The 27541-nt window shown below is 36.9% G+C and overlaps 3 long non-coding RNA genes across 4 annotated transcripts in view; 2 read left to right on the top strand and 1 right to left on the bottom strand.

The window, feature by feature from the left end:
* Positions 1–27541, top strand: part of LOC147834145 (uncharacterized) — a 762525-nt gene that overhangs the window by 455947 nt on the left and 279037 nt on the right. The window lies entirely within an intron of this gene.
* LOC137487372 (uncharacterized) lies at positions 1082–4383 on the top strand. Of its 2 annotated transcripts, XR_015505791.2 has the most exons (6): positions 1082–1213; positions 1459–1602; positions 2320–2436; positions 2530–2571; positions 2918–3048; positions 3389–4383. It is a non-coding gene; the product is annotated as an uncharacterized LOC137487372 (long non-coding RNA). The 2 variants fall into 2 exon arrangements; XR_015505790.2 differs by lacking the exon at positions 1082–1213 and having other exon boundaries at positions 1550–1602; positions 2918–3004.
* On the bottom strand, positions 4867–9990 carry LOC141377155 (uncharacterized). The gene is made up of 3 exons (XR_015505816.1): positions 7534–9990; positions 7023–7486; positions 4867–6981 (listed from the first exon to the last, which is right to left on the bottom strand). It is a non-coding gene; the product is annotated as an uncharacterized LOC141377155 (long non-coding RNA).

Genomic DNA, 27541 nt, shown 5'->3' with positions numbered 1-27541 from the left:
GTTGCTGCAGATTTGTCAGCTGCACATCCATGACGCAAATCTCCCATTCCACCACATCCCAAAAGTGCTCTATTGGATTGAGGTCTGGTGACTGTGGAGGCCATTTCATTACAGTGAACTCATTCGAGTTTAAGAAATGAATGTGAGATGATACATGCTTTATGATATGGCGATAGGTACAAAGGGATGGACATGGTCAGCAACAATATTCAGGTAGGCTGTGGAGTTGACACAATGCTCAATCGGTACTAATGGGCCCAAAGTCTGCCAAGAAAATATCCCCCACACCATTACACCACCTGAACCGTTGATAAAAAGTAGGATGGATCAATGTTTTTATGTTTTTAACACCAAATTGGGACCCTACCACCTAAATGTTGCAGCAGAAATCGAGACTCATCAGACCGGGAAACGTTTTTCCAATCTTCTATTGTCCGATTTTGGTGAGCCTGTGTGAACTGTAGCCTCTGTTTCCTATTCTTAGCTGACAGTAGTGGCACCCGGTGTGGTCCTCTGCTGCTGTAGCCCATCCACCTCAAAGTTCTATGTGTTGTGTATTCATAGATGCTCTTCTGCAGGTTATTTGAGTTACTGTTACCTTTCTATTAGCTGAAACCATTCTGACCATTCTCCTCTGACCTCTGGCATCAACAAGGCATTTGCACCAACAGAACTACCGCTTACATGATGTCTTCTCTTTTTTGGACTATTCTCTGTAAACCCTAGAGATAGTTGTGTGTAAATCCCAGTTGATCAGCAGATTCTGAAATACTCAAACCAGCCCATGTGGCACCAATAACCATGTCACATTCAAAGTCCCTTAAATCTCCTTTCTTCCCCATCCAGATATTCGGTTTGAACTGCAGCAGATCATCCTCACCATGTCTACATGCACTGTTAGACATTTCTGTAAATTACACAGTTAATTACTGTATTTCACCCAGTGTAATACTGCAAATTCCTTTTACGGTAAATAACTGTATTTACCGTTGCATTATAGGAATTTAGTGTGACGTCGAACAACATATACAGCGATGTACTGTATTTGTAAAAATTCGTGTATTATACTGTATTTTCCACAACTGCTTCAACGCCACCTTGCGGCGATTCGACTACTCTGCACCACATTTTGCCTGAGGACCCTGGAGCAATTCTGGAGGACAATTTATTAGTGTGCCTGAAGAACATACTGGATTTAACAAACTTTACTCTGGTAAGCTGAGGCAGTGTTTCATTTTACAGAATGTTTTGTGGACGAGAATAGAACAAAGTAAAGTATAAAGTTGGCTATTATTATTTTCTCTGGCTTGGCGTTATTTCGCCCATTTGAGAAATATATCATCTATTAAGATGTTACCTTTATTTAATTTATTACATTAACACTACTATTACTTTAAATAAGACTGTTTATGACTATTAGCCATTGTTCTCGTCATATCTTTTTATTTATTTACATAGGAACCGGTGTTGCAGCGGGTTTTGGTTTAGGAGGGAACCAGAGGTATGCAGACAGTTTTGGAGGACACTTAGCACGAGACAACGGTCCGGCAGAGAGTGTTTTCCCCCAGAAGAATATGAATGAAAGACCATCAAATAATCCAGGTAAAAGCGCGTCTGTCTGTGCTGACAACACTCGACATTGATTTGAGCACCTCTATTAGCATATGTTTGCTCGGCAACATTAGCTGAAGCGATCTTAAAATGGTAATGTTAACTGTTAGCTAAACTGAGCTAAGTTTATACTGAATTGGACTCAAACTCAATTTAACGTGCAACGTTTAACTTATATTGATTTATACTTTATATATATTAGATGTTGTGAACTTATTTTTCTCTGGTTTAGAGTAACTTATATCGTTAGCTTGAGAAAATAACATCGCGACGTAACCTATAAGAACGTTAACGTAAATCTACAATATGCATAGAGGTAAAGTTGGTTTTATATTCGCACATTCGTTCATTTAGAAGACTCTAACGTTATACTGTTTACCATGTTACTTTGAATATTCGATCAGAATTAGCATGCCAGTATGACTTGAAATCAACATTAACACTGTTTATTTGACCGTGAGCATGTTGTACTTTGATAGTCGTTAGCTGCTAAAATGATTTCACTATTTAGAGTTTGCAAATAATACTTTTATGAAATTAAATTATTAAGGGGGAAGTCTGAATCTGCTAATATAAAACCAACTTTACCTCTATGCATTATGCTAATAACCACCTTTTTGCTATTTATTGTTTGCTAATTATTTTTTTATCACAACTCTTGACATTTGGTTTAACATAATTGTCACCATTATATTTTTTTCTGTTTAGATATGGCACGAGCACAGCACCAGGTTTTGTCTGAAGAAACAAACAGCATTTCGGAGGAACATCTTGATCAGCACAGCCTTATGCTTAAAAAATAAGCAAGACCAGTAAGCAACCAAGGTAAACAAATAAAAAAAAAAGTTGTGTGGAGGTTGTGGATTGTAGCATGGTATTCTTATCTGTATTTTTGGCTTTTTTATGGTCTCAATATAGAATACTGGGAGCCTGCCTGTGCAAACTGGACCTCATACAACAGTAAGTACTGTACATCTATTTGTTTCTCAATATAGTAACGTTACTTTTAATACAAAATGTGTCACATGTTTAGTTGCTAGCTAAATAAAAAATCTTTTTCCCTTTTTTATTAAACCATTTAGTAGGGTTTTTTTTTCATCTTTGTTTATAATATTTTTGAGCAGATTGAGGTCTGTCATGGGTCAGACATTTCAAAATACAATAATTAGTATTGGGATAGATGCATTTGTCTATGTATTAAATGTCTTTTCCCCCATTTCATGTTGCCTAAATATTTTGTAATATTAAATAATAAATATTATTATATTAAATAAAATAATAAAATTTTTTGTATAAATAATTCCAGAGGATGAAACAAAATGCACAGCAACAACCAGAGTGAGCCAGAAGAAGGCAGGAGAAGTAGTGAAGAGAATGACAACCATGAACAACAGTGAGTTATCCTTCTTTCACCAGCTAACTGAGAACTTGGATTAGGTGAGACACTCTCAATAGTTGTATCAGTATTCAGTCTGTTTTAGTTTATTAGGAATACATAAAACAAATAGTCTAATCTGTCCTGCAGTGAATCAACCCATCACAAATGCTACAATGTTTTTGTAAAACCTTGTTAGGGGAAAAAATAAACAGGACATTCTGGTTAGTTATCTTTTAAACATGGTAGTGAGCAGGTTATTAGCAGGAGCCAGTTGCTCAGTACCAGCTGAAAACTAGCCCAACCTAGCTGCCATGCTTCAAAATAATTAACCAGTATATGATTTATTTTTTTTAAACAAGCTTCTTCTATGCTTATGTTAGTCTGTTTGTCCTTATCCAGAGTTCTTCATAATCCTGGACTGGGCCAAATCCTGACCAGATGCTGTGGTGGTCATGGAGGAGTGAATCCTAAAAGACACACATGATCAATGAGTTTCCGCATTGATCCAATGGGCCAGCCTGACCACCCACTGGTGAACTTTCAAGCCTCCGGTGCCTAGACTGCGGCCTTGCACAAGTTTGGCTAGAGGAGAACTGGTCGTGCCCAACTGAGCCTGGTTTCACTCAAGGGCTTTTATTCTACACTTTCGTCAGTTGGTGAAGTTTCTTCCATGCCACTGTCGCCACTGGATCGCTTGGCTACGATTGGTGGATCGGTGGATTTGCTCTTCAGTGTTTGGACTTTCAGCAGTGACATTTACTGCTTCAATTCTGAAAACTGGACTGAAGCAGCTTCAATTTACAAGAACTTCTATGTTAAGCTGCTTTGACATCATTGATCTACATTGTAAAAGTGCAATTGAAATAAAGATGAATTGCATTTGAATATGTGAATTCAGACCTTGTTGAGCATTTGACACCAGAATTAGTAATATTTTAAAGTTGTGTTGTTTCTGAGTCGGCTAATAGTTACAAATATTTATTTTTCCAACAATATGCAATTCAGAAGTTTAAATTTTTATTGTACATGTATGTTCTAGTGCTTTGTGTGATTTATTTATTTTTAATGTGTTGATTTTATTGCTTAATGTAATTGTCACACATTTTCCTTAAATGCTTTAAGCATTATTAATGTTTTAAAGAATGGAATATTTTGTAATTGTGTCTGGTTTAATGTCAGTAGTACTTAGTACAATTGGTTTTTTTTTCTCAACAATATGCAGGTCAGACACTTAAATTAGTTTTGTACATGTATGTTAATGTGCTTTTTCATTTTCAATGTTTTTTTTCTTAAAATAAAATATTTTGAATGATTGAAATGTAATGTTTTTACACATTTTTAAGCTTGTTTTAAGCATCTCAAATGTTTTAAATAAAGAGTGTTTATTTTGTTAATATTTTGTAATTGTGTCTTTTTTAGGTCTATAGTATTAAAATAATATTAATAAAATTATATTATAAAATATTTAGGAAAAAATTAAAAGGTTTACAGTAGCTAACTGTTAACTTAGGTTTTTACAGTAGTTAACCATTTTCAGACACTACAGTAACATGCTGTAAACGGATTTACAGTTGTATACTGTAAATCTAAAATACAGTAACTTACTGGCAACAGTGTTGCCAGTAAGTTACTGTAAAAACCCTTTGAAATGTCTAACAGTGTGCCTAAATGCATTGAGTTTCTGCCATGTAACTGGCTGATTGGTAGTTTGTGGTAACGAACATTTGGACAGGTGTACCTAATAAAGTGGCCAGTTAATCTATATGTTCCCTGCTTAAACCAGCCACCGACCCAGCTAAACCTGCCTCTAAACTTAACCAAATCTCATTATAAGACAATAAGACAATAGTATATAAAAACACTTTTTTTGTTTTTTTAAAGAGGGAGAAATAAAACCAATATGAAAAAGCTTCTTTTGAGGATTTTCAGTAGTTTGTGGGGTTTGTAAGATGAAAGAAAAGAAGGCCAACATTTGCCTGGCCTAGTCAACACACACTCACACTCCCAACCAGCCACCTCGTGTGCCAACCACTGTAAATATTTAGGGGTCAGCAGTCACTGAGTGGAAAATCAAAGCCCTCAGACATGTGTATGTGTGTGTACGCACATCGTGAACCGCTCTCACTTTCAAAGAGTTCTTTTTAACTCCCCACACTGACAGGGAAAGAAAGCAGTTATCTGTCTGGACGCACACGCGTGCGCGCATGTGTGTGTGTGTGTGTGTGTGTACTTATCTACACTGTGCCACTGCACTCAGGGCACCACATTAATCAAAATGTTAGAAAAACGTTTCCAGTTTAAATAAACAACACAACCCAGAGCAAGACTAAGTGCACCAAAGCGGACCGACGTGCACACATTCACAAACCACTAATCTCTTTGGTGTAGTTCTATCTTTGCTAGTAAAGCAGAGACGGTGTGCGTACGTTAGTGGCCAACATCCACACTGGAAAAAAAAAGAGACAGAGTCTGATTTCAAAAATATATGTGAGTATTTGTTTGTGTATGTGCATGTCAGTGTTCAGGAAGAAGATCACGTTTTTAACACTAAAGCCCATGCTCATATTATAATTTACGTTCCCACTTTATATTGTGTCGCTTATACCTGTGAACTTTTATGATAACTAGATGTTTAAGTATGTAACTACAGTGTATGTACACACTGGTACATATTATTTACTTGTGTAATACTGGTGTAACTACACACATGTAACAACCCACTGAATAGTATGTGTAAGTTCAAATGTGTATATCAATTGCATTCTGTTTTAATTAAAGCTGTCAATGATGTGTTTTAACATGTAAGTAGCTGTATTATGACTCACGATATGCATTTATAAGCAATAAGACTCTTAATAACAATATAAAACCATTTGTTTTTGACCGAAAAAAAATAAATAAAATTTGTTAACTTCCTAGTGAGTCTTTGTAACTATAACATAATATTTTAACATTGCAGACTGAATCTTTATGAATACTACCATTGTTTAATGTGATATGAACATGTGCAGTAAAAAATGAAATACATCACTAGTAAGTAATAACACTATTTTAAAGGTTTATTATCTTTATACAAACATTGATATACTTTTTGTGCTTGATTATAAATAAATATAAAGTTGTACTTCATTATGAGGATTCATAATGAATTACAACTTTGTTTATACTTATTTATAATCAAGCATAAAAATCAAATCAATGTTTGTAGAAAGATTATAAACCTTTATAATAGTTTTATTACTTATTAGTGATGCATTACATTAGTGATGAGCTATTAGTGATGGGCTACATAGAAAATGCTACAATCTTGTTAATGGGCTTCTGAAGCTACTATTTCTTCTTCTTTTTGTTTGGGACCAAACATTCATATGCAGTTCATCACAAGTTTGAACTACAGACATCATTGACACCACAAGTCATGCTGCTTATTAATGTGCTTGGTCAGATCTGTGTACTCTGGCTAAAAAATGGAACACTTAAAAGGGATGATTAGATTGAAAATCCTATTAATGCATTTAAATTTTCAACAATTATATGTATAACCACCCATAACTCTAGCAATGGTGTAGTAACCACCAAGAGCACCTTAACAGTAGCCTAAAAATTATGGAGCAACCACTGATGTCACCACAGCAAGCAAAAGACACCCAAACAATTGTCAACAACATCCTAGTGGCCACATAAACTACCCTAGCAACCAGATACTTTACCACATTGGCAATGTCATGGCGAAACATATAGCAAGAATTAAGATCTTTGTAACTACAAAAAAAAAAAAAACACCTTGGTGATCACCCAAATTTCAATCAGAAGTAATTAGTAGATTTAATCACCAGTTTAAAAAATGCCTGGTTAAAACCTTGAATTTTTAACTTGAATTTAATTTCCTTGTAAAACAGCTCAAATATTCTGTTTTAACTTCTAAAAATCTTTTTGCAGTGTAGCAATCACCCATCAAATCTTAATAAGCTCTTGGAGCATAGCAACAACAACTAGAGACCTCGGGATGCTCTAAAATTTGCACAAAACACACTTGCAACTGACAGCTGATACCCTAACAACCTCTCAGAACCTTAGCAGTCACAGGAACACCTTAGCAACAAATAAGAACATCATAGCAACCATTAAGAACATCCAGCAACTACTGACCAATAACATCCAAGCAACCACTTAACAACCAGGCAACTCTCTGAATATCCGAACAACTGCTTAGAACGCTCTAAAAATGGACATTAACTCATTAGTGACCCCTAAAACACATAGCAACTTCCAGCACATGCCAGCAACTGCACAGAATAATAATAAAAAAATTATAAATTGACTTTCACAGAATTGCCTGAACGAAATTTAGATTTTTTTTTTACATAACGATAATTTTTTGGTTGTTTTTTTCTCATTAGTTGCATACATTAGAGTTTTATGTTGCCTCTAATTTTGATAATGTGTATTGCATTATCACGTGCTACATGATGGTGTTTATTAGTTGTGTAAATAACACTGAGCACCTTCTGTATATTAGGATGTTTCTCTGCTTGTGAAAAAGCTGTTTGTGATTAACACTGGTTCATCACATGACTTTCTCATCCTCATATATTTTGGCTGTGTCTTTTAGTCTCTGTAGGAAAGGCACAATGTGTAGATATTACTTTAAAACATTGGTATATTAACACTATGGGCTCTATTTTAACTATCCAGGCGCAAAGTCTAAAGCCGTGGCCCAAAAGCATTAAAGCTATGTCCGAAACCACTTTTGCTATTTTAAGGATGGAAACCACGCTTTGTAGCCTGGTGCATGGTCTAACAAGGTTGTGCTTATTCTTAATGAGTTATGGGTGTGTTTTGACCATTAATCATGCATGAAACCAATTAGAGTCTCATATCCTATTCCCTCTAAGAGTCAGTTGTTTACATGGTGGACTTTGTAACTGGAAAAACTGAACGCTTTACTAGTGAGAAAACAGTTAAACAGACCATCTGCAGTCAAGGATAAAGAATGAGCCTCCTCCAGTTGGCCTCTTTACTTTCTCTGTACTTTATTTTTACTCTTTATTTTACTCCTTTACTTTCATGGATAAGGATACTGTGGAAACTCCACTGAAGACATCCATTAGCCTACATATTTAATTTTGTGGTAAGCACAAAGATTTGTATCAAAAATATTTCTAAATATATGTTATATTACAAATATATATATTAACGAATAAATGAACAACAATAATAACAAAGTGTGGTCCAAAACTGAGTTATATGCAAACACGGGTCCTATATGCCCCATTTGGTGCTGCATACATATCCAAAACCCGACAGGTGGACAAATTTAAACTTTGCATATATATATTGCCTATAATAAATGCTACTACTACTAATAATAATATTATAAAGCAAGTTGTCATGAATAAACTGAAAAAGTGTATTGCTCTACATCCTGTGTCTATTAAGCAATGTGTAAGTGTTTGGGTCTGCATAGGCACATAACGTGCTCTGCACTGGACTTTAGACCAGCTTTTAATTGGTTAATGGCACAGGCACAGTTCCTCAAAATAGCAACGCACCAACAATGCACCTTAACACACCTCTTTATAGAGCGGCACACCCCGTCCACAAAGTGGCGCAATTGGATTTTCTATTTAAACAACATGGTGGAAAACTATACTGTTGAAACTTACTGTGAAAACTACTGTGAAAATTACTGTTGCGCCGGTCTGAAAATAGCAACAAACCAAACACATCTTGGACTTTATTGTGCCGGGTGTATGATAGGGCCCTATAAATTTAATACTGTAGTTTCAGTAAAATTTTGACATTTCTTTTATGGTTTCTATCGTACACTGTTAACAATTTCCTACGGTATCTACAGTAACTTACTTTAAATCAAGTACAGCAAAAAAACATATTTGCATAGCATCATTTATCTTTCTGTATATGTATTTACATTGTAGTGTAATTCTCACAGTGCAACAGTAACATACAGCATAACTGTCTTACGGTAAATTACAGTTTATACTGCAGTTATATACTGTGTTATTTACAGAAATCTGTAAACAATGTATTTTTAACAAAAAAATCTGGCAATAATAGCTTTTACCATGAATTTAACCATAAAAGCAACACCCAGAAACAACATTAACAGTAGTCACTCTCTAAAAGTTAATTATAAGCACACTATCAACCCCAAAAGTATAATAGAAGCCTCCAAAATCTGGTTATTACCACCATAGGAAACCCTCTCAATACTGTAGTGCATGCGAGCTTGTCTTATGTTCTTCTAGTCTTCCATGTACATGTACAATATTTGTCCTTCACATGCATGTTTTGCGTCATAGGCAGGCATATTTTTGAAAGGGTGCGTGTGTTCTCTGAACCCCACTTCACCTCCATTCATTCTCCATTCATCATAGCCTCCATTTAACCACATGCATATGTATATGCCACAAATCAGAAATATCCAAATGTGGTATGTTTATGTGTAGCATTTCAGGGAAATCTAAATGTAGTTTTATATAGGCACATTTGAGACTGTTTGTGTGTGTATGTTTATATGTGAATATCTGTGTTTGTGTGTGTGTGTGTGTGTGTGTATGTGTGTGTTTTTTTATGTGTTGCAGCAGGTCACCCTCTCTCTCACTGGCCCTCTCTCTGGAAGCCTACCATATAATTTAGTTTAAGCCAGCCAGTCGCTATTTTTTTCCAACCACTAATTAATTATAATTCTGCGTAGTTTCATACAGTCAGTAAAAAGGCATGCAAGAACCTACCAAACGAGTTCAGAGAGGGAGAGAGGAAGAGAGAGAGAGAAAGGGCTCTTGTGGTTTTGTGTTAAAGCATTTACCCTGCCTGTCGTCTTTGTGCCTCAAACACAAACTCCCTTTCAAGACTTTTCACATATTGCAAAAGGGCTTAAAGCAACTGCAAGATAACCAACTGAGACGGCGATGAAATCAAGCAGAGAGAGGCAAAAAAAAAGCCTGTTTGACGCTACGTAGAATATATAAACAAACCGTGCACTGACATAGAAACACACAAGCAAACACAAGCCTCAATGAAAACGGGAAGTTGTTGTTTTAATACGCCTTTCGTAAGAAAATGTGCAGATTTAGGCCCAAGTAACCTATAATTATACAAACCACTAACAAAAAAAAAACAGGGTACGTCTACAAACAGACCACATTTTCAGATGTTATTCATCTCACATCAGTTACACAACTGCCATTGTTTCAGTCAATGTGACTTTTACCCTGATTTGGAGCACGTCTGAAACTCTTAATTTGTTGTTCTCTTGCGATAAACAAGGAGTTAAGTATCAATTCAACATATCAACAATCAAAATTAGAACATTATTGTATGATTTTGAGACAATTCTAATAATAGTAGGACGGTGAAGACGTTTGATTTGATCCAAAGTAGCGATTCTTCATGTTCAAATAAACTTTGTGTCTATTTGTAAACATTGTCAATACATTTAACAGATGTAAGCTGTATTTGAGAGCGTTTCGTCATGACCCATTTGTGTGACACCCTGTCAATAGGTTTTTAGGTCCAGCTCTTGAAAGGGATTTACTGAGTTGCTTCGCTGAACTGTTTTTGTCTTCTCTCATCTGTCAAAGCAGAAGCTGACAGATGAGACTTAGCCTAAATATTTTATAATGCTGCTAAGCTCCCACGACAAACACCAGTGACGTTTAAAAGTGAAATCTGTTGACTCAACAAATACCTGGTTTTTGGAACTGAAATTCATCCAAGTGATCTCTACTATCTACGGACTAGCTTTAGTCTACCACAGTTGATCTATGTAAATAAAGCTAACTTTGCCAAAGTTCAGGGCTGTTTATGTAGTGAATGAGTGTTTAACAAGGCAGATACTACAGTTCTTACAGTAAATGCTGTCAGAATGTGACATATTTGACTTTTTGTCCACCCACTCTTTCAGACTCTTTCTTTAATTATTTTTTCTCATTTATTTTTCCAATTGGAATTTAAAAATAATAATTTTAAAGTTAATTGCCTGATTAAAAGGCTATTTATGTAGTATACAGTCCATCCAGACAGTATTCATAGTGCTTCACTTTTTACACATTTTTTAATGGATTAATGGATTTTCAAAATGGATTAAATGCATGTATTTGCTCAGAATTCTACACACAATACCCGATAATCACAATGTGAAAAAAATATATATTTTTAAGTTTTGTAAATTAATTACAAATAAAAAACCTGAAAAATCCCATGTGCATAAGTATTCACAGCCTTTGCTCAGTACTTTGTTGATGCACCTTTGGTAGCAATTACAGCCTCAAGTCTTTTTGAATATGATGCCACAAGCTTGGCACACCTGCCTTTGGGAATCTTTGCTCATTTCTCTTTGCAGTACCTCTCAAGCTCTATCAGGTTGGATGGGAAGCGACAGTGTACAGCCATTTTCAGATCTCTCTAGAGATGTTTTATAGGATTTAGGCCTGGGCTCTGGCTGGGCCTCTCAAGGACATTCACCGAGTTGTTGTGGAGCCACTCTATTAATATTTTGGTGGTGTGCTTTGGGTCATTGTCCTGCTGTAAGATGAACCGTCGCCCCAGTCTGAGGTCAAGAGCACTCTGAAGCAGGTTTTGATTCAGGATGTCTCTGTATATTGCTGCATTCATTTTTCGCTCTGTCCTGACTTGTCTTCCAGTTCCTGCTGCTGAAAATCTCCACAGCATGATGCCGCCACCACCATGCTTCACAGTAGGGATGGTATTAGCCTGGTGATGATCGCCTGGTTTTCTCAAAATGTAACGCCTGGCAGTCACTCCAAAATTTTTGTCTCATCAGACCAGAGAATTTTCTTTCTTATGGTCTGAGAGTCCTTCAGATGCCTTTTGGCAAATTCCAGGCAAGGAATGGCTTCCGTCTGGTCACTCTACCATACAGGCCTCAGACAGAGTGGCCATCGGATTATTGTTCACCTCCCAGACTAATGCCCTTCTCCCCCGATCACTCAGCTTAGATGGCCGGCCAGCTCTAGGAAGAGTCCTGGTAGTTCAAAGATCTTCCACTCACCGATTATGTGGGCCACTGTGCTCACTGGAACTTTCAGAGCTGCAGATATTTTTTCAGTGACTTTGCTCAGCCTTGTGCCTCAAGACAATCCTGTCTCTGAGGTCTACAGACAATGCCTTTGACTTCATGCTTGGTTTGTGCTTTGTCAACCCTGAGACCTTATATAGACAGGTGTATGCCTTTTCAAATCATGTACAATCAACTAAATTTACCACAGGTGAACTCTAATTAAGCTGCTGAAATATCTCAAGAATGATCAATGGAAACAGAATGTACCTGAGCTCAATTTAGACCTCACGGTAAAGGCTGTCAATACTTATGTAATTTTTAATATATGTAATTTTTCAGATTTTTTATTTTCAATAAATGTGCAACAATTTCAAAAAAATATTTTTTTCACATTGTCATTATGGGGTATTGTGTGTAGAATGTTGAGGAAATAAATTAATTTAATCCATTTTGGAATAAGACTGTAACAAAATAAAAACATGGAAAATGTGAAGCAATATGAATACTCTCCGGATACACTGTATGTGTGTTTAACAATGCAAATACTACAGTTTTTACATTTGGCACATTTGACTGTTTGTCCACCCACTCATTGTTATGTTAATTATTTTTTCTCATTTATTTTTTTTCTCATCTTATTTATTTTTTTCTCATTTATTTTTCCAATGGGACTTTAAAAATACTTATTTAAAAGCTTTTCCCTAATTGATTCCCTGTGATATTTATTTTTGCTTCTCAGTAAAGGGGCTATAAAGAAGTACCTGAAGCATCTGAATATAAATGAGTTTTAATGTGTTTCACATTAAATAACGACATAAATATACATGTAAAATTACAAGGCTGAGAAAACAGCACTTCTATATAGCATATGTTACTGCTGACGTGGATGTTTGCACACACTGCAAAAAAGCACCATGTTTAATTTTGTAGCACTTCATATAAAATGCTGAAAAAAACACTTAGAGTATTACTGTCAGTAAAAATTAAGTTTTACTTAAGACTAAAAAACAGCTCTACTGTGTTTATCTTTTTACTCAAAGACTTGTTACTTCAGAATAAACAGACTTCAGAACAATTAGACTGATTTTGAACCAATTTCTCCCTTTAAACAATACTAGGTAATTGCCAGATTATCTTGGTGCTTCTAAAGATTGTTTTAGCAGATTTTTGTATGGTGTGATGTGTTTTTAGGACCAGTGTTGGGGGTAACGCATTACAAGTAACGAGAATTACGTAATAATATTACTTTTCTAAGTAACGAGTAATGCATTACTTTTGAAAATGAAGTAATAATATTAAAGTTACTTTAAAAAATGTAATGTGAATTATTTTTTGGTTTAGTTAATTTGCTTTTAAAAAAGAAACTGCTAAATTAAAATGAACATAGTCATGTAAAATAACTCATTTAATGAGAGAATGCAGGAACAGATAGACACCAAGAAAGCAAAGCCTTAAATTTATGCAATGGAAATATTCTCATAATTATGAATACATATAAGAAAAGGAAAAGAGGATTATCCAAATGGACAGTGATTTTACTTCACTATTTAGACATAAAGTACAAAAGTAGCAAACACATTGCTTTACAAATTCATTAATCTGTATATGCCACAAATAGCTCTGGGGTCAGGAAGTTCTACGTAGACAACGTTATTTTACATTAATTGTTTTGTGTGTGTGTGTGTGTGTGTGTGTGTGTGTGTGTGTGTGTGTGTGTGTTTGTGTGTGTGTGTGTGTTTTAGGTAAATAAAGGTTATACAGTGTGTTGTTAAATGCAGAGCTCCTCTATTTAGAAAAAGAAGGAAAAAAAAACCTGCAAGTTTTGAACAAGATTAAGCCTCAGCCAGGTAAGAAAAAGTAATGCAAAAGTAATGTAAAGTAAAAAGTAATGTAACACATTACAAAAAGTAACGAAGTCACACAATTTTTTGCGGAGTAACTCAATATTGTAATGCTTTACTTTCCCCAACACTGGTTAAGAGTAGCTTAATCTGCTCTGAAAAACGTCTGAGGTGCTCCAATCTTGTATCATAAATATTCTACATTTATGAGGAACCCTGAGGACAAACAAGCATATGAGCTGGATATTATCACGGGAAATAAAACAATATCCAGTCAGAAAGCCAGCTGACAGACAACGAAAGCATAACAAACACAGTCATGGTGCAGAACAAAGTAAAATGGATTTGGACAGGAGACATGGAGGATTAGCTTGTTCAGGATCATAATTTGTTTATTTATCCACCTTTAATAGCAGTATTATAAATGTTTATTGTTTATTCCTTTGTGAGATTCTTGTCTTCAAATTCAGGACTCTGGTTAAAATCTGTCGGTGTGTATTATGCTGTCATTAGCCTCTTCTTTACAGATACAGACTTTTCCCGGTAAATTGCATTGAAGAGATCATGCGTGAACGGTTCTCCATGTTTGAGAAGGAGAAGTTGTAAGATTATCTGTAAATTGTCGGAATTGTGTGAACCGACTAAAAACATGTGTATGTTCAGCACATGAGGACATGAGATGCGGGCCTATGAGAACCTACTGATACAGATGACACAGTCATTTATGACAATAAAAATCTCTGAATGCTTTGCCCAGAAACATTTAGCTGCTGCTTGTTAATCAGACAGCATTCATATTTTCCTTCTGTGCCGAATGTGGTGAAAAGAAGATTGATACATTTTTTGTAATCAACCACTGTGAGATTACCTGCAAGTCCAAGTGTTCATCTGTGTGATGCGCATGCATGCAAGGGAGATGGAGATCTGCCAACAAGTAAGTCAGATTTCAGCATAATAACAGTAGTCCTTAGTTTCAAGGAGGTTTACACAGTCTGCAGCATATACTCAAATGTATCTTTGGACATGTGGAAGAGTTCTGTCCACATCTCTTCATCAGAGTTGTTCATAATGCCTTTTCTATAAACTGTACACACAGAATTGCCCATGTCTGTCACCCAAACCTCTGTGTAGCCATATGTTTAAAAAAATTATAAATAAGATACAGGTGTGCCATTTTTTTTCTTTTTTTGTTTAGTATCAGCTGTGTGAATGTAAAAAAAAAAAAAAAATTCAGCATAAAGACTGACCCCAGGGCAGCGCGGTGGCACAGTGGATAGCACCGTCACCTTACAGCAAGAAGGCCTTGGCTGGGTCAGTTAGCATTTCTGTGTGGAGTTCTCTGTGTTTGCTTGGGTTTCCACCAGATGCTCCGAATTCCCCCACAGTCCAAAGACATGCGCTATAGGTGAATTAGGTAAGCTAAATTGTAGTGTGGCGACGCAGTGGCCCAGTAGGTAGTGCTGTCGCCTTACAGCAAGAGGGTCGCTGGTTCGAGCCTCTTTGTTAGTGTGTGGAGTTTGCATGTTCTCCGTGCATTCGCGTGGGTTTCCTCCGGGTGCTCGGGTTTCCCCCACAGTCCAAAGACATGCGGTACAAGTGAATTGGGAAGGCTAAGGGCCTGCTCACACTATGCCATCCGTACCGTGCCCAGGCCCGTTTCCCGGATCGTTTGAGAAGTGTGAGTTCGCTGAATCGGGCTCAAGCACGGTTCACTTGGCCGGCCCTGGCCCGGTTGGAAGAGGCGTGCCTGAGCCCGGTTCACTTGGGCTTTGGTGCGGTACGCTTGTGTGGGAGTGCAAAACGCGCCAAAGCCCGAAACTGAAAGCGAGACATGACTTTTAAGGCACTGTTTCATATGGATTTATTAATCATTCTTACTGTTCAGTGAACGCAAACTGCCATAGCTTATTAAAGACGCAAACCCCTCACTGCACGACAGCTGCGCGCCTTCAGCAGACCTCCTCATTCCTGCAGCATGAGAGCTTTATGATTGTTTATGAACGCCAAAAGTGGCGGATCTGTTAGGCGAAATATCTGACTGCGTTTCCCCGCATCCCTAAGGACTGTTTCGTGAAATATTTGACGGCACATCAAACGACTAAAACGATATAACTTGAGAAATCTCCACTGTGCTGCTGAGTGAGAGAGCGCTTCTCACTGAACAGCCCAGCAGCGATGACGTAAGCATGCCGAAGCCCGTTTGTGGTGTGAGCGTGGCCCGTCAGGGGAGATGGGAGGGGGGACAAGCGTGCTTTGGCCCAGTTCGAGGCAACTGTACCTAGTGTGAGTATGGCCTAAATTGTACATAGTGTATGAATGTGTGTATGTGTGTGTGTGTTTATGAGTGTGTGTGGATGTTTCCCAGAGATAGGTTGCGGCTGGAAGGGCATCCACTGTGTAAAAACGTGCTGGATAAGTTGGTGGTTCATTCCGCTGTGGCGACCCCAGATTAATAAAGGAACTAAGCTGACAAGAAAATGAATGAATGAATGAAATGGTAGTGTATGTGTGTGAATGAGTGTATGTCAATGTTTCCCAGTGATGGGTTGCAGCTGGAAGGAAATCCGCTGCATAAAACATATGCTGAATAAGTTGAATATGTCATTCCGCTGTGGTTCTACTGGGTAATAAAAGGACTAAGGTGAAAATTAAGGAATTAATGACGACTGAACCCCTTGAGGTTTATATTGGACATTTCTAGATAATTTGTTAAAGAATGTACAGGTTTCTTGGAACGGATGTGTGAATAGTGCTTTACAAGAAAAGTTATAGAACATCCTTGTCTGTGTGAACAGTGCATTTTTAATTTACCTGTAAAGTTCCTGTAATTTTAATGAAGTTCTATAAACTAATTTCGAGAGGAGCATGTGATATGAATGATCAGCTGGGCTCTTATCTGCAATCATCGATAAGCCAATCAGAATGATCCAAACCTACAATAAATAGCCCATTTCACCTCACTTCCCTTGTCATGTTTTTGAAGAATCCCCCAATCCACCCCATCTCCCCTTTTTCTCCTTCACCAAGCTGAGCTCTCGAGGACTACCTGATCTTGTGAGAGGGGTCTGGCTGCAGACTCTGTGCAGATGCAAGCTAAGCTGCATCCAATGCTTTATAATGTGCTCCCCTAACCCCATCCCTAACTCTAACTCTTAAGCCTGGTTTACACTTCTGCGTCAAGTGATCGGCGTGACCCACGGCGCATGCAACACGCGTAGCTGTGCATTCATACTTCTGCGCTCTGTTTCTGTTGCTCTGCAATAACACTTCCTAAATGCTAGTTGGCATTTTGTGTTTTGTTTTTTCTGACTGCTTCCTTAATGTACAAGTGGTTCAAACTCGCTCATTTTGAGGCAGGAACCGATGAACGTGCACCAACTTTAATCATAAGGTACACACAAAACAAAACTTTTCAACCGGAGCTCCATCACAGTTTCAACACTTGTAAACAATTGCTCCATCTGGCTTGCGTGGCTCTCAGTCCAGCCCACACTCGTCAGCGATACTAAGCCGACCAATCACAGAGCTTACGCTATGTGTCGTTGCGACGTGTATTTACATTTTTAAAAGGTGTGCATCAGCGACGCCTACAGCCACCGCGAGGGCTATGCTTCCACGTGTAGACCGCGCCGTAGCATACGCGTGTACTTGACGCAGAAGTATAAATCAGCCTTTTGAGTAAAGGCAGATTTATACTTCTGCGTCAAACGTCGGCGTATGCTATGGCGCTGACGCATAGCCCTTCGCCGTGGCCATCGCCGTCACTGACGTGCACCTCTCAAAAAATTTAACTACACGTCGCAACGATGCGTAGCGTAAGCTCTGTGATTGGTCACTTGACGCAGATCACTTGATCGGTCACTTGACGCAGAAGTATAAATCAGGCTTTAAGTCACTAGCTCCATTAAGTGCATTGTGTCTGACACTGCATCTCTGGGCGATACAATCTTAGCTTGTATCATAAAGGCTGCATCCAGTTATTATTGGATCTTGTACCCCCTTACATGATCATTGACCAGGCAGGAGCCCTGGGCTCAATTATATTCAAGCTCAGGGTTCTTTCCTGGGACAGCATGCCAAACCTGCTATTATCAAGCAATATCTAAGTTTGAACTCTGACTGATATTTACCTGTATTACTTTGTGAAATTGGCTTTTGTCACATCAAATCTTTTTTTGTCCTTGTGTTTGTTTGTGTTTTGAAAATCTTATAAGATAAAAAGTCTTTAAGTGTGGGCCTTTTCTTAACCCATTTGTGCCCAAATTTTACTAAATGGTTTCATTCATGTAGCCTTGTTAATAGTGTCATATATGAAAATGTTTTGCATTTATTTTCTACAGATTTTAGAATATTTTCTAGAAAATGTATGTAATGTGGCAACTATAGTTGTCGGTGGGCAAATATGTTGTATGCACCCTTCAATGTATCGCTATCAACAGAGACAAATGTTAGTTTAAAGCTTTTTCCAGATGAACATTTTTGGAAAGTTGGCCTGAACGATCTGTTTCAAACTCCTTTGTCCAAGTCCAAACAAGCTTTGTTTTGGGTCTGATTTTGTTGTCAACACACTGGTTCATTTATTGAACTCATTGAGCATAATGCTAACAATCATCAATATTTAATAAATATTCACAAAAACTAGCCTGTATTTTACTTTCAATAACATGTGGTTGTCCTTTTTTACCCACAGTTTACAACACACTGAATGCTGTTTTAGCCTTTGATAAGTTAATGTTACCAGAAGAATCAGAAAACAAAGAAATGGCATGTTGCTTTGCGCCTACAGTTTGCATCCTATAGATTACTGTATAATTATAGAATACTGTAAACAGCAACCCACCCACAGAGACTCCACAGAAAGCACTTAATATTTTATGAACACATTGAGATGTTCAAAGTCCTTGAACTCACATAGGGGAGGAAAAAATCAAAGTGAATCTGAGCAGTTTAAAGGAGATTCAGCTGTTCTGCCCAAAGCTTTGCCTCAAGAGATAGAGAGACAAATACCCTCCACACATCCATCTGTACCTGGGATTATGGCACTGAGACAACCTGTCAAAAAACAAAACAAAAAAAAAAACCCTGACCTGATGAGTCTGGAGTCCCAGTGAGGACATGATACTCCATGGCTTTGTTTGCTAATGTTTCAGAATGCCTTTGTCCAAAGTGTTGGCTTTGCTTTATTTAATACACAGAAATTAAACCTCAGTTAACCACTTTTATGGCGACATTAAACTTTTTCCATCTTAGCACATAACAACCCCTGCATTGAAAAAACCAAGAGAGAGAAAGAAAGAGGGAAGCATTTAAAATATTTATTTGCTAAATCTCAAACACACACACACACACACGCACGCACGCACACACAAAGTCGTACATCAAACTGTAAGCATACATATACAATTTAACTCTTTATGTGCTTCTTCTGCTTCTTCTGCTTTCTTCCTCAGACATTCAGATTTGCACTTATATTGGTCTTTGCTAATGCTGCTAATAAGTAAATATGTGGAGCTTTTGTCAGAACGATCATGGCGTTTGAATGGTGTTATTCATGAGCCAGAGGGAAAGATTTGTTTTGAAGAGAAGAACTTTTTTTTTTTTGTTGAGCTTTTTTATTTTTTATTTTTTAGTCTCTGAGTTTTAAGGCTATCTATTAGCTTTTGTGGTCCAAAGCTGTGACAAAGTATAAAAATATAAAACTGTATATAAAAAAATATGAATATATAAATATAAAAAATATATAAAAATATAAAACTGATATAAGCATCCAAAGCTTGCAGTTTTTCACTTCCGCCTAAATCAATCAATAATATTTTTCACATTACCTCATACTTCAGTTCAGTTTCGTATCAAATCTTGACCAATCAAATGCTCTCTAGTATCTGACATGCCCCGCCCCCTTCAAGATGCTTCTTATTTGCTTTTCATTCAGTGTTGCCAACTTAGCAACTTTGTCGCTATATTTAGCGACTTTTCAGACCCCCCTAGCAACAAATAAAAAAAAATCGACTAGCGACTTTTTTGTGATTTTTATAGACTGTTATGCGTCCATACTGTACCATCCTTACTCTACTCAATGAGCTGTGGGTGATGCTGTCGGCCCCTCCACCGCCTCAAAACACTAACAGGCAGCCCAGTAAGTCTTCGTACAACAGTCACTCCCACCTGCAGCCTGAAGGGCGTCACACACCAAATGCACCGCTCAGCGCCGCGACACAGTGCGCACCTGACAGTTGAAAGTATCGCACAGACAAGACGCGCACATTTGCATGCTATTTAAAATGAAACTATTGAGATGGCGCTCTGTGGTGCAGCAGAAATTTGAACAGTGTCCTGAGTCATGGTTGGGTGCTGCGGACAGCTGGCGACTTGCGGCGCCAGTGTGTGTACCCAGATAGAAACCTATGTTTAGATTTCTGAAATACTTGGCACTGCATGGCGCTACGAGGCGTGTTGTTAAGCGGCGTTTCTGGTGTGTGACCCCCTTGAGAGCTGATCACTCCTCTGTGTACCGATGATTTAACGCCGGGAGTGTGAGGTATTTTAATTGTACAGACAAACCGTCCTGCTTCTTTCTTTTATTTTAACAATTTAATTTGACCGTTTATTTTTTTCTTGTTCACAATCAGATATTTTCGTGAAAGTTTCGAAACTTTTCTGAGTATATTACGTTTGAGAGATTACTGCAAATTAACTACACATCTATACTGATATTCTGATTTCAAACAGCAATAAATTTAGATAAATTGACATGCTTACATAAAGCATAGTGCAAATATAAATACCCCTTTATTAACCCTAGGCTATTAAACAGTAGAAAGTGATGAAGTCAATAATATGCAAATTGAAGTATGACATAATCTATTGCCTTTTAGCTACTTTTCAGGCAGAGCTTAGGGCCTTTTCATTGAAAGTAGTTGGTAACTGTTTTTATTTGATGCGGATGAGCTCAACCGATCAATTGGCAGAGATGTGATAAAGAATAAACACCATTGGCTTTTTTCTCATAAAAAGGGAGGAACTACTCTATGTCTCACCCTCTCTGTTTTTCAGTTAAAATCAGTGTTGCCATCTTTGCACCTTTTCAGACTCCCCAAGTGACAAAATTTTTTAAAAGCTACTAGTGACAAATCTAGTGACTTTTTTGGTGTTGCTGGACATTTTTATAGACTTTCATGTGTCCATACTGTACCATTCCTATTCTTCTCAATAAGCTGCAGGTGATGCCATCGCACGCCCTTCCCCCCACCCACTGCTTCAGAGCACTCACAGCGGCACAGTCCTTGCACACCAGTCTCTCCCACCACCATCCCATTTGTGTACTGACGGCAAATAATTGAGCGCCACGAGTATAAAGTATTATAAAGTCAAACCGAGCTGCTTCTCCCATGTTTTAAATTTAACAATTTAATTTCATTCATTCATTTTCTTGTCGGCTTAGTCCCTTTATTAATCTGGGGTTGCCACAGCGGAATGAACCGCCAACTTATCCAGCAAGTTTTTACGCAGCGGATGCCCTTCTAGCCGCAACCCATCTCTGGGAAACATCCACACACACATTTACAGACACACTCATACACTACGGACAATTTAGCCTACCCAATTCACCTGTACCACATGTCTTTGGATTGTGGGGAAAACCAAAGCACCCAGAGGAAACCCACGCGAAGGCGTGGAGAACATGCAAACTCCACACAGAAATGCCAACTGAGCTGAGGTTAGAACCAGCCACCCAGCGACCTTCTTGCTGTGAGGCGACAGCACTACCTACTGCGCCACTGCCTCGCCACAATTTAATTTGACGTTTATTATTTTCTTGCTCACAATCACAGATATTTTAGAGACGTCTGAGAGATTACTGCAAATTCACTACACATCTGTGACGTACTGCATTTAAACGGCAATACATTTAGTAAAATTGACTTGCATACATAAAGCATAGTGCAAAAATAAATACCCCTTTCTTAACCGTAGACTGTTAAACAAACAGATACTGCTGGACATTTTGATGTCAGTAATATGCAAATTGACGTAGGATGTAATCTAGTGACATTTAACAACTTTTCAGGCAAAGCTTAGAGCCTTTTTTATTGAAAATAGTTAGCAGCACTGGTTGAGATTGTCAAACATTGAATAAAAATTTTTCTCATTTTAAAGCACTTCTTGGGACCTTTAAATACTGCTTTAAATTAATGCCTCATTCACACTAGCAGCAACTTTGTTGCTGCCTGTTGCTCTGGGGTGCGTTTCCCAAACAATGACATAACTCGCGGCTGAACTAATAAGACGAATTGTTTGAAAAAGTAACGATATAGTGACGACTGTTTCCCAAAACGCATAGTTTCTCTGTCGCAGATCGCTTGAACCACGTTAGTTATAACGTAACACACCCATAATAATGCTCTAAACAGGGTGGAGTAACTACATATATAAAAAAATAAATAATGAGGCTATTTATTATAAAATGAATATAGTATATGAATATAGTAATAATAGTATCAATATCAATAATAGTAATAATGATGATGATGATGATGATTGATGATGATGATGATGATGATTATTATTATTATTATTATTATTATTATTATTATTATTAAGTAGGATATTGTTTATTTATTTATTTTTTTAAGTCTACTTTTACAATTTAACACATGTAAACCACAGCAGAAATGTTCTAACCAGCAGGCACATGTCATATACAGGACAGATAATAAATAACCTACTATAAATTGAAATAATTAATGTATGCTTTTTGTTTTCACAAGCTTTGGAGACGTGACATAAATTCCGCATTTAAATAACAAGTCACCTATAGCTTTCGACATGAGGCTGACTTCAAATTGACATCAATGTTTTCAAAGTGCACTGCAAAGGGAGCACAATTGTAAACATAAAGATCGCTAAAACTGAACTGTAAAAATAGATTGAAATGAAGAGAGATTACCTTAATGCTTTTTTACTTTTAATAATTCCAACTTTGAATGTTAAAATGTTCTAAATTAATAGGGCATAGGGGGAATAAGTGACAATAGAACAGCCAAGAACTATGTTTCAAACTACAGCTCCTAAGATGTAGTTGCGAGTGTTCAAGTTTGTAACGCAGTTTGCGAATGTTTGTTGGAGCGACGGATTTGAGAAACGACAAATCAACAAACTATGTTTGTAACGACGGAACTTGCGACCTTTGGCTAACGATGGTTTTGGGAAACGCACCCATGGGTGGAACCTGCTTCAAACAGAGGTGCTAAGCTCTGTACGAAAATTCCCTAAAAGTCGCTAGATTACATCATAAGGACAAATTGCATATTACTGACGTCATCACATTTTACCATTTCTGTTTGTTTACCAGCCTAGGGTTAATAAAGGGGTATTTATTTTTGCGCTATGTTTTATGTAAGCATGTCAATTTAACGAAATGTATTGCTGTTTGAAAACAGTATATTAATATAGATGTAAATTTGCAGTAATCTCTCAGACGTAATAAACTCAGACAAGTTCTGAAACTTTCACTTAAAATATCTGTGATTGTGATAAGAAAAGAAAAAACAAAGGAAAAGCAGATCGGTTTGACTGTACAATGTAAATATCTTCACACTGCCAATGCTAATTATTAGCTGGCGGTACGCAGAGGAGTGATCTGCTGTCAGGCTGCAGGAGGGAGAGTCTGCTGTACAAAGACGGGCCGCCTGTCAGTGCTCTGAGGCGGGGGAGGGGCTGACGACATCACCCACAGTTTGTTGAGAAGAGTAGGGACGGTACAGTATGGACAAATGACAGTCTATAAAAATCTACAGTAACACATAAAAAAGTCGCTAGATTTTTCGCTAGTTGCTTTAAAAAAAAAAATGTCGTTAGGGGGGTCTAAAATGTCGCTAAATAAGTAGGCAACACTGGTGTCTATACAGCACTAATACAACAGACCTCTGAGTGAGCTGAGAGAGGATCATGTGAGCTCTTCTGGGGCTTCTATTGGCTGTCTCTCAAGAAAGTCCCTCTTCATTTGCAGAAAGTGGCAGGATTCACGCATCTGCTCATCAATCGCTTGCGTTGATGGAGGTCGCCGAAAGTTGCACGCTCTCTATTGAAATGAATGGCCGCTTTTCACTTTGCTGCTGCGAGTCAGAAAGCACAAGGATAATTGCATAAAAGTTTCCTTATACATTCTTATGCATCACCTTATGTATAATAATTTTACATTCCAGTGTACGTTACAGTGATTACTTACTTTAAATGGAAATACTTAATAATAATTATTAAATGTAATGACTGCAGATGCTAAACAGCATGTCAGTTGCAATTCAATAAATGAAGTCATAATTATCTTTGCTAATCATTAGATGATGATTAATGAAATTAGACAATTAAAAAATAGAATTTTAGACTCAATGTGGTAATTAAAAAGACTTTATTTGTTAATATTGTTAATATTGGCTATTAGTTTACTAATACAACAGTTGGTCGCACTTATATCTTGATAGAAACTCACCTAATTCACATTTTGTATTTTTTCTTTTCTTGCAAACTTTAAAAAGAGCTACTTCATATAAAATGAAAACCTGGCTATTATGATTTAGTTTTTTTTTAGCCATACATGTGCATTATTCGAGTGTCAGGATAAACCATAGAAATGGGAAGTGGTATCTTAAATTTAATGAAGAAATCCAATGAAGATAAATCCTAATGAATGAAAAATATTTAATCAAAGTAACAGATTGAACTGTACATGAATAAAATAACTCCAAGTGCAACTTTACTGAGATGTAACAGAGCCTCTTTCTCAGGTTGTGATAAGGGCAGATTGGCAGAAGACATGCAAACAGATGATCAGTTAAGGCAAACTGGTAAGAAGCATGAGCCAGAATTTGTGAAGTATTAGCAAGACTTGAAAAGGACTGACTGAAAGTAAACAGTTTATATACAGTAGGGCTGGTGATAAGTCTGTGCTGTTGCTAATTAGTAATCCGGTGATTGTGAACGAAGCATAGTTTGTGAAGGATCTGGCGGCTCAGGCTGATCTCTGACATTGAGCATGAATTAACATATTCATGAATAGCCATACTTATATATTGTTTGGAATATGTTCAAAGTGGACTGCCGTGGGTGCATACTGTAAATGCATTGTGCATTTATAATGATCTAAAATGTATATATATATATATATATATATATATATATATATATATATATATATATATATATATATATATATATATATATATATATATATATATTAAAACTTTTGGTTGTGTTTACGCTACACTGTTTTCATGGAGACATCATAAATACTTGACCACCATTACAATAATCAATGAACCAGAATTGCATGTGGTCTGGCATACATAATACAGTATTTATAAACATTTGCACAAATCTACAGTTAATAAAGGAGATTAATATTGCAGTCTTATGAAATCTCAAAATTGCAAAGGAAAAACTTTTAATTCTTAGTACAAATGTATATAAAAAATCTAAATGTACCTTTTATACTTTAAAATGAAAGTGTGATGTCTTTTAGGGTACTCACTGGGGTCTAATATTACATTAATGTTATATATTATTTAAGTATAACAAATGACTTTTAAGATTCACAAACAAGTTCACATTCAATGCAGTTATGTATAAAAATGTCACTATTAATTTTCAAAATATAACACATAATTGTTCATGTACAAATCAAAGAGCTACTGCGTACATAAATTAAATAAGGCCACAGCCATATTACCCTGCAGCTCAAGACTTGACATAATTAAACAGGCAATTCCAAAAGAATGAATACAAGCATAGAAAATTTTGAAAAAGAAAAAGAAACAAATGAAGTGTATGTGAAAATAGGTGAAAAAATGATTGATTTTAAAGAATGTACTGTGAAAATATTTACTGTTTGTTTTTAAAGAACCAGCAGCAAACAAATACTGGAAGCAACAATACAAAAATGTAAAAGCAAATGAATTACGGGGGAAACATGAAAGCAAGGTATGTAGAAACAACAGTAGAATGTCTAGAATTTTTAATAAGGCACAAAGCAATCTGTTCAGATGTAATTTTTAAACAAGATAGAGATGGAAAAAAGTGGAATGTGTACAGTATGTCAAAAAGAAGAAGAGGGTTTTTTTACACATGATTTTATATTGTCAAGAATTGGAAAGTTTTTTAAAAGATTGTAAAGTTTTAACTAAAGGACTACTTGGAGACTGGAATGAAAATGAAACAGAACGGAGCAGAGTTGTGATGTTGGGATGGAATAAGAAAAATGAAATTAATAAAATTGTTAACTTATGTATAATGCTGATGAAGAATGCAATGTGGGAAAGGAGAATTGTGGCAAAAAAAAAAGAGAAAATGGTGATGGATGTATGGGGAATTTTAAGGAGGAAAATGGAAGGTATGAGGAAAAATTGTATATATATTATAAAAATGAGACCATTTTGAGTGAGCTGCACAAAATTCTGAGGGACAAAGCATGTCAAGTTCTTAAAGAAATGAACTGGAATTTACCTGTTTTAATGTTTTGATTCCAAATGATCTTTTAATGTGTGTTGTATTATGCTTTACCGTATATGATCGTAATTGAAATTATAAAAAAAAAAAGGCAGCTCAAGTTTAGTTACTCACTGAAGCTAAGCAGGGCTGAGCCTGGTTCGTACCGGAATGGGAGACCACATAGGAAAACTAGGTTGCTGATTGGATGTGGTGTTAGTGAGGCCAGCAGGGGGCGATCAACCGGCAGTCTGAGTGAGTCCTAATGCCCCAGCACAGTGAAGGGGACACTATACTGTCATTGAGTGCTTTCTTTCGTATGAGACGTTAAACCGAAGTCCTGACTCTCTGTCGTGATTAAAAATCCCATGGCACTTCTTGTAAAAGAGTAGGGGTGTAACCACGGTATCCTGGCCAAATTCCCTTCATCAGCCCTTACCCATCATGGCCTCCCTATCATCCCTATCCACTGAATTGGCTCTATCACTGTCACTCCGCTCCCCTATAGCTGGTGTGTTGTGAGCGAACTGGCGCCGTTGACCTGTGGCTGCTGTCGCATCATTCAAGTGGATGCTGCACACTGGTGGTGGTGTGGAGAGACCCTGTTATTGTGAAATGCTTTGGGTGTATGGCCATGCACAATAAATGCGCTATATAAATACACATTACATTACATTACATCATTACAAATGACCCATCTAATCCATTTTTTATTTGAAAGACAAAGATTATTCAGCAAGAATAAATTGAACAAAAGCTGCTGTTCATTGTTAGTTCAAGCATGCTGTATGTATTGATGTAAATGCATAATGCAAATAAGATATAATGCAATGCACAAAACCTGTGTTGCTGATCCATCATACTAGATTGTATTGCTTTCTCATATCATATTATCAGCATTCAATATTGGCTTGAAAATTTTTAAAAGTACGTGCTTTATTATACCCTTTTTCTCATTTTAAATCCAAAAAGGATCATCTATCAAATCCCCCTATGTGAACATTTAGCACATCTTATGTAACCGTGCACAATATAACAGGGATACCAGCAGATTCTATCAAAGATCGCTGCATTTAGTGCTAAACTTTCACCTGACCTTCGACCTGTCTTCTGACAGAACAGCGGCGGGTTTCTTTGTCGTCTCCCAGTTATTTTGAAGTGGTGAGTTATCATGTCACAGCTAATCCC

This window comes from Danio rerio, chromosome 13 (assembly GCF_052040795.2).
Source record: "Danio rerio strain M-AB ecotype USA chromosome 13, GRCz13ab, whole genome shotgun sequence".
NCBI classification, from domain to species: Eukaryota; Metazoa; Chordata; class Actinopteri; order Cypriniformes; family Danionidae; genus Danio; species Danio rerio.
The sequence above is the reverse complement of the archived record's forward strand: the minus strand, read 5'-3'. Positions and strand labels throughout refer to the sequence as shown.